A 7,313-nucleotide genomic window follows, 5' to 3' on the forward strand; every position below is an offset into this window, starting at 1 on the left:
CATTGAGTTATTCTCATCATTGGCATTTAAGCACTGTTTAAACTGTACTTACTTACTGGCTTGAAGAAAAAATGTTACGCTGACTCAATCTAAAACTTCAGAAAGCTGGTGAATGAAGTTCATACTGAGTTCATATCAATAAGTGGCTCAAAAGTTGCAAGCACCAAAGACTTAGGTAGTGGTAGAGCAGTGGGGTAAGAGTGGTGGTAAGATGTTGGTAAAATATTCATCTTTTTCTTTCTTTTTTTTTTTTTTAATTGGCCAGTTGCTGATATCTAATAGCAAGGGAAACATGCAAATTTCTCTGAACTCTCCCAGATTTCTTCTGAACCTGATTAAAAATCACTTAAATTACACACTCAGTTATGTTTGTTGCCCATGCATTGTCATTGAAGGGAGTCGTGTCTTTGAAAACTCCTGAAATCACAACCCTTCCTCCCCTGTATATGGAGAATAGGCAAATTAACATGCCTGGACACTGAACAGGGAGCATCCCAGATTCATTCTGTATGTACCATGCCATGTCTGACTCAATGCTTCACAGTAACCATTTCCTACAACCTGCAATTTTAAAATGTTGGGTTCTCATTTTGGTTTTGCAACTCACTCACTTTCTGACTGTAGTATCTACTTGTGTTCAGGCATCCTATCCCCATCATTAGCTTCCTGGGGAAGTCAAGCACTCTGCAATAAATGCTTCTGGGCTCTGCTCAGTCATGGATGGAATTTAAGATCCAAAATGATGCACTAGCTATTTCTGTCTTTAAGGTGCCTCCAGAGGTATTATCAGTTAAGAACACTAAGATATATGTACAAAGAATCTCAATTTATAAGACATGATTTTCCAATAAAAGTCACATTTTGATCATTTGTAAAATCTTGTTCAGATCATGTAGTGTAACAACATATTTCATCAGACTGGGAAATCCAGGATAGACAAAGTAGAACTTTGATTATTATTTTTTTTCAGTTTTCTGAAAAGGAAGTGTGTCAAAAGTCAGAGGAAATGGCACATAGTGTCTGATAACTACTTATTGCTTCAGGAAGTAAATGCAAAACAATCTGTACCAAAGAAAAGAAAAATGCTTTGACCCCAGTAAATACAGCCAATGAACAAGCCTCTAGAAAGATACTCACCCTGAGAATAAAAAGATGTCAAAATCTATTAATTTAGCTTTTAACGCTGTAATTATCATTTTCCCAAAGGTTTTGTATTATAACTTTCTCTACAAATCCTGAGAATAATTTAAAAAACAAACAAAACAAAAACAAAAACAGAAAAATAAATTCATCTGTTTCAAACTGTGGAAAGCGATTCAGTTTGCTCAAGAGTATGTACCTGCAATCACGCATATTTGAATATGTATGCTCATGGTGACTAGTAACACATCCTGATTCTGTTATAACTTACAGAAACTTGATACATGCAAACACTCACACTGCATCGCTATGCAGCTGGGACAAATAACTAAGAGACATATTTAAAAAAAAAAAAAAGATACAGGGAAAACAAAACAAAACAAAACAACAACAAAACTCTTTCCAGGTGGATAAATAACTCAGTGGCTGAGGAAGTTGGAAGGCATATATCCAATTCCCTTATCTCTGTCATCCAGGCTGGAACAGTAAATCTCATACAAGAGTTGTCAGGTCAAGGCTGCCTATTTCTCTGTTGTGTTTTCTCAGACTTCACACTGGAACTGAGTGGTGCAGTTCCCTGGAGAAAGTTTCAATGAAACTGGTGAGTTCCCATGGAAAATTTCACATTTTTTGACAAAGCACCAAAAAGTATTTTTTTAACCAAAGCTCTGAGTACACCATTAGAGTGTTTCTCACATGCTAAAATACTTCAATTTTCCTATGCATGCAGGAATGGTCCATCATCAGAAACTTTTGTACACACTTTGCACTACTCTGTATGTGACTAATAAACATTAACTATGATGTCATAGTTTACCTGAATAGTAGAGAGAAGCAACTGGACTTCATTTCTATTCTGCAGCCAATATAATGAATTTTGACTGGAATCCTAGGTTATCATGCCTCCAACATTTTGGTCTCTTCTTTTTCATACCTCTTTTGTACTTCAGGATATTGATTGATGGCTGAAATTCTTTTGTCCAGCAGACAAACAGAGCTCAAAAAGAAATATGACAAGATGAACATTCCTAAATGAAGCAGCAAAACTTATGAAGTGCCATGCATGTAGCACCCTACTTGGTTGCACACAGATTACCACTGCAGTCTTTTTCTTTCCAGAAAGCATGAAAATTTCTTTCCATATCTCTTAGAGAGGTTTATAATAAAATTATTTCTCTATTCAATAGAGCCATTGCTGCTCTCCAGAAATATACCATAGAAGAGGAACTAGCTATTAATTTCTTCCCACACAAGGTGGCATATGCTTATTACTAATTATAGAATCAAAAACTTTATCAAGTTACAACAAAAGGACTCAGAATATTGTTCCTACCTTGCAGTAAAGAGCAAATATCACTGTTAAACTGGTGGTTAAAAAATCAACAACCAATTAGCAGTTGGTCAGAGACATAAATTTCCTGTCAGTGGAGACACTCACTAGTTATACAAGCTCATACAGGTGGGTTGAAAGGTGCATGTAGCATAGCAATTGAGACATCTGATTTTCAAGGCATAATAAAAGGCTCATAAATACTTTCATGAAGGAGCAGATCTGAGGATCTGTGGATCTAGCCTGCAAAATTTCATCACGTTACTGGAGCATATACAAAGCAACTGTAGAAGAGACCAGGAACTCTATCTTTTTCTGCTGTATAGACCTATAACTGTGTAACCTCTTCACAGAATCATAGAATGAATCACAGAATCACAGAATGGCTTGGGTTGGAAGGGACCTTAAAGATCATCTAGTTCTTGCCACCCATGAGATCAGTTTTCTCAGGGCCTCATTCAACCTGGCCTTGAACACCTCCAAGGATGGGGCATCCACAACCTCTCTGGGCAACCTGTTCCAGTGCCTCACCACCCTCTGAGTCAAGAATTTCCTCCTAACATCTAATCTAAAGCTCCCCTCTTTTAGTTCAAAACCATTCCCCCTCAACCTGTCAATATCCGATTGAGCAAAGAGTTGCTCTCCTCTATTTTATAAGTCCCTTTTAAGTATTGAAAAGGTCACCCTGGAGTCTTCTCTTCTTTAGGCTGAACAGCCCAAGCTGTCTCAGCCTTTCTTCACAGGAGAGGTGCTCCAGACCCGTGATCATCTTTGTGGCGCTCCTCTGGACCTGCTCTAACAGATCAACATCCTTCTTGTGCTGGGGGCCCCAGACCTGCATGCAGCACCCCAAGTGGGGCCTCACAAGGGCAGAGCGGAGGGCAACAATCACCTCCCTCCACCTGCTGGCCACTCCTCTGTTGATGCAGCCCATGATGCAGTTGGTCTTCTGGGCTTCAAGCACACACTGCTGGCTCATGACAACCTTTTTGTTCACCAGAACCCCCAAGTCCTTCTCTGCAGGGCTGCTCTTAATCAACTATCCATCCATCAACTATTGCTGCTGTCCTGTTTTCAGCTAGGATAGAGTTAAGTTTCCTCCTAGTAGCTCGTATGGTGCTGTGTTTGTGATTTAGGATGAGAATAATGATGATATCACCCTGATGTTTTAATTGTTGCAGAGCAGTGCTTACACTAAGCCAAAGACTTTTCAGCTTCTCGCTCTGTCCTGCGGGCAGGCTGGGGGTGCAGCAGGAGCTGGGAGGGGACAGAGCCAGGACAGCTGACCCAAACTGGCCAAAGGGGTATTCCATAGCATATGGCATCATGATGAACAATATATAGGGGTGGCTGGGGGGGGTGGGGGGTACCAGGGATAGGCTGGGCATCGGTCAGCAGGTGGTGAGCAATTACATTGTGCATCACTTGTTTGTACACATTATTATTAGTAGTACTATTATCATCATTATTTTCCTATCTTTTCTGTCCTAATAAACTGTCTTTATCTCAACCCATAGGCTTCATTTTCCTGATTCTCTCCCCCATCCCAGAGAGGGGTGGGGGGAGGGTGAGTGAATGCTGTGTGGTGCTTAGCTGCTGGCCAGGTTAAACCACAACAGCTGCAAACCACTGCCTTTGAACAGGGTTACTACACAGAGGGGTGTTCTGAGAAAGTCCTTGAGAATTTTAAGAATCTGAGTCTTCTTCACTCTTTTCCTCTTCTTGAAAAAATATTCACAGAAGGACGCTGCTATTGGTGTTTGATGTGGGATATGTTGCTTTCCTGTTCCTGCTGTGGTCTGCCAGACAATAATCCTCTGAACACCATCTGACCTCTCAATATATTTCTGAATTATATCACACACACAAGTTAAAACAGGAAGCATGGCATCAGTTCCCTCCCTTCTCCCCTGGAAGACTACCTATACTAAGCTAAACATTGACACAAGTTTTCGTAGGCTGTTCATAACATCTTCTAGTGATGGAGATCCCACAGTCTGCCTCAGCAGTCTGTTTCATTGCTTACCTATTCCTGCAACTAGAAACATTTTTTTTAATCTCCAATTCTCTCTTTTTGAAATATGATCTCATTATTTCTTGTATTATTCTCTGTAATTATGAAGACCATTTCATTCATTTTCTCTCTGCAGCCAACTTTTATGCACTTGAAGTCCATAATCACTATTCACTCCTGCTGTATTCTTTGGGTAACACAGTTATAACAGGTCACATCTCCCAGACCTGTAAATATTTTTATTATTCTATGGTTTCTCTCCAAAAGGTCTGCAGTCCTAAAAACTGCAGGAAACTTAGGAAGTTCCTATATCTCGAGTTATCCTCTAAATTTTATTTTCATCAGACCTTAAACAACAACACTGAGAAGCCTGAACTGGTATTCCCAAGGCCTGATTAGTGTAGCTGCGATTAATCTATGGTAAAACATAATTTTTATTTATATCCAGAAGCTTTCCTTCCTACTGTAACATGCAAATAATAAACTTTGGGGTTATTAATCCTTAAGAAAGTATTCCTAAGGGCATTATTCTATGGACACAGTATCTGAATTTTTTAAGTCCCTCATGATAATAGATTCTGGGATTCTAGAATAAATATTTCCTTGTTCCAAAGAAAAGCAAAATAGCTATGCTGTCTACATGCTTGCAGCCATCTGGCTGAAGCTCTCCAGATTATTTTATCTTGTGTTTATTTAAATATTTACATCTTTTTTTTTTCCCGAATAATATATTTTCATAATTCTTCAGCATTCACATTTCTTTCTGCATTCCTAAAATTTTAGACTACTGTTAAAAAGTGGAGAACCACACATGATATAAAGCTTGTCAGTCACCCATATGGATAACATTAAATGATATAGCATCCCAATCAGCTGAAGATCATTCTGCATTTAGAAACATAAAGCTTCATTAAATTATAATGATTTCATTATTGAATCAAACCATGACTAAATTATTTCAGGGATAATTTATGAAAATATGCAGTTAGATTGGAAGTTACAATAAAGTAATTGATTGGGATAATAACTTAAACAGTATAAAATTTTACTTTTTTTAATAGAGATGCTATTGTTCAATAATTAACCATTAATTATTGTTTAAGAAAATTAATTGTGCTATATGCAAATAAAGGATAATTGAGTTTCCTGTGTGATTTAGCAATAGTTATATATGAAATAGGGAATTATAATCTAATTTATGGAATTATCATGAAAATTTTGGACTGTGCAACTGCTAATTTGCAGCTCTACGAGTGTCTATGAACTTAATATGAATCATCTATTAGAATAAAACTACTTTAAACACAAGGTTGTAGCATTATGTCCAGGACTTTTAAAGACCAGAGGCAAGGTCAATATCGTGGGCTTTAATCCATCTACAATGAAAACAAGGACCAAAGATTTGGCAGATATATCTGCCAAAAATATATCTGCGTGTGTCTTTTATGAGTCTTAACAGTTCTCCAAGAGAATAAAAATGCATGCATTTAAAAATAAGCTGACCCAGTACTATTTTGTTCACATCGAATAAACTAATCATGCTTCTATTGTGCTGAACTGCCTCTGAAGTTATTCATGTACCACTGGCTACTGGACTTTTTGATACAAGATTACCAATGGGAACGTACAGTTGTCTGACAATTTGCTAGTATTTACATAATCAATGCAGAATTATTTCAAAACATTTCTACAGGGACCCTTCTTTAAGTCCAAGACAAAGGAATTAGTTGAGTTATACATCTTCTAAAAATAAAATAAATGAGGCTGGTAATTTAAACACAAGACAATAACATTTAAATATCCAGACACTTTTAGTATCTTTTTTCCAGAAGTTGATATAAATGTAAGTATTTATTTGCTTGAACATTTTTATTTTTTTTTCCCTCAGCTTGGGCTGCATATGAAAAAAGTTGCTTTAATTAAGATAAAATTTCATGTATTATTTTCTGATGCATTTGTACTATTTCTTGCAGACACTACAGCTTCAAGACTTCCTTTGTCCAGTAGATGTTAATACAATGCAAAATAATATGAGTGACCAAATGCTTCAGCTTTTATTCAGGTGGATTTGTGTGAAAGATGGCTGACAGTGGAATATCTTGGAAAAGTTACACTACTCAACAGAGCAATAAAGTATTGTTATAATGTTCGTACCATTTATATATTATGATTTATGTACCATATATATATTATGATTTTCTGAGGATGAGCTACGCGTGGGGACACTTTGTAAAACTATGGCTGTCAAAGCTTTTTTTTTTTTTAGCTTATAAAAACTATAGGGGGTTGTGTAAATAAGATAGTAAAGGGATTTTTATTAGAATTAGAATTGGAGCATTTAAAGAACTCTGCAGAGAGCAGACTGTGTCATCATTCCTACTGAAAATTGTGAAAAATGAGCAGTGTGATACAGAACTGGCGCTCTCTGTGTTATGTTAAGATACCTCCCAATTTCTAGTGACCAGGTCACTGAGAGATGGCTTAGCAAGGCATCTAAAGAGGATATTCTCCAGCTTCATCCACAGAGAAGCAGCTTGTTATGGGAGTCAGGAAAGAAGTCTCGAACATCATAAATATGCTATGCTATGCTTCAGTTTCTGACACGCACTGTGGATTTCGGTGCATCTGTCACAAGACAATTATATTCCTTATTTATTGGAAGGGGGCAAGCTTCTTGTCTAACCACAGTAACAAATAGCTCTGTTGTCCCCTCTGGTAAGATCCAAGCATGGATGATGAGAGGATGTGTAACTGGCAGGCAAATAGGACTATTTCCTCAGAATATACTCGCAGACACCAGGGAACTGGGAAACAATCACCTCTTGAATT

The 7,313-nt window shown here is 37.5% G+C and overlaps 1 long non-coding RNA gene across 3 annotated transcripts in view; it reads left to right on the plus strand.

Moving 5' to 3' along the window:
* The window catches only part of LOC125183642 (uncharacterized), a 94,111-nt gene extending 87,479 nt beyond the window's left edge, over positions 1–6,632 (plus strand). For all 3 annotated transcript variants that reach the window (XR_007165971.2, XR_010830631.1, XR_007165970.2), the window contains one exon: positions 6,458–6,632. This is a non-coding gene — a long non-coding RNA (uncharacterized lncRNA). The remainder of the gene's footprint in view (positions 1–6,457) is intronic.
* The last annotated feature ends 681 nt before the right edge of the window (positions 6,633–7,313 follow it).

This window comes from Anser cygnoides, chromosome 3 (assembly GCF_040182565.1).
Source record: "Anser cygnoides isolate HZ-2024a breed goose chromosome 3, Taihu_goose_T2T_genome, whole genome shotgun sequence".
Classification (NCBI taxonomy): Eukaryota; Metazoa; Chordata; class Aves; order Anseriformes; family Anatidae; genus Anser; species Anser cygnoides.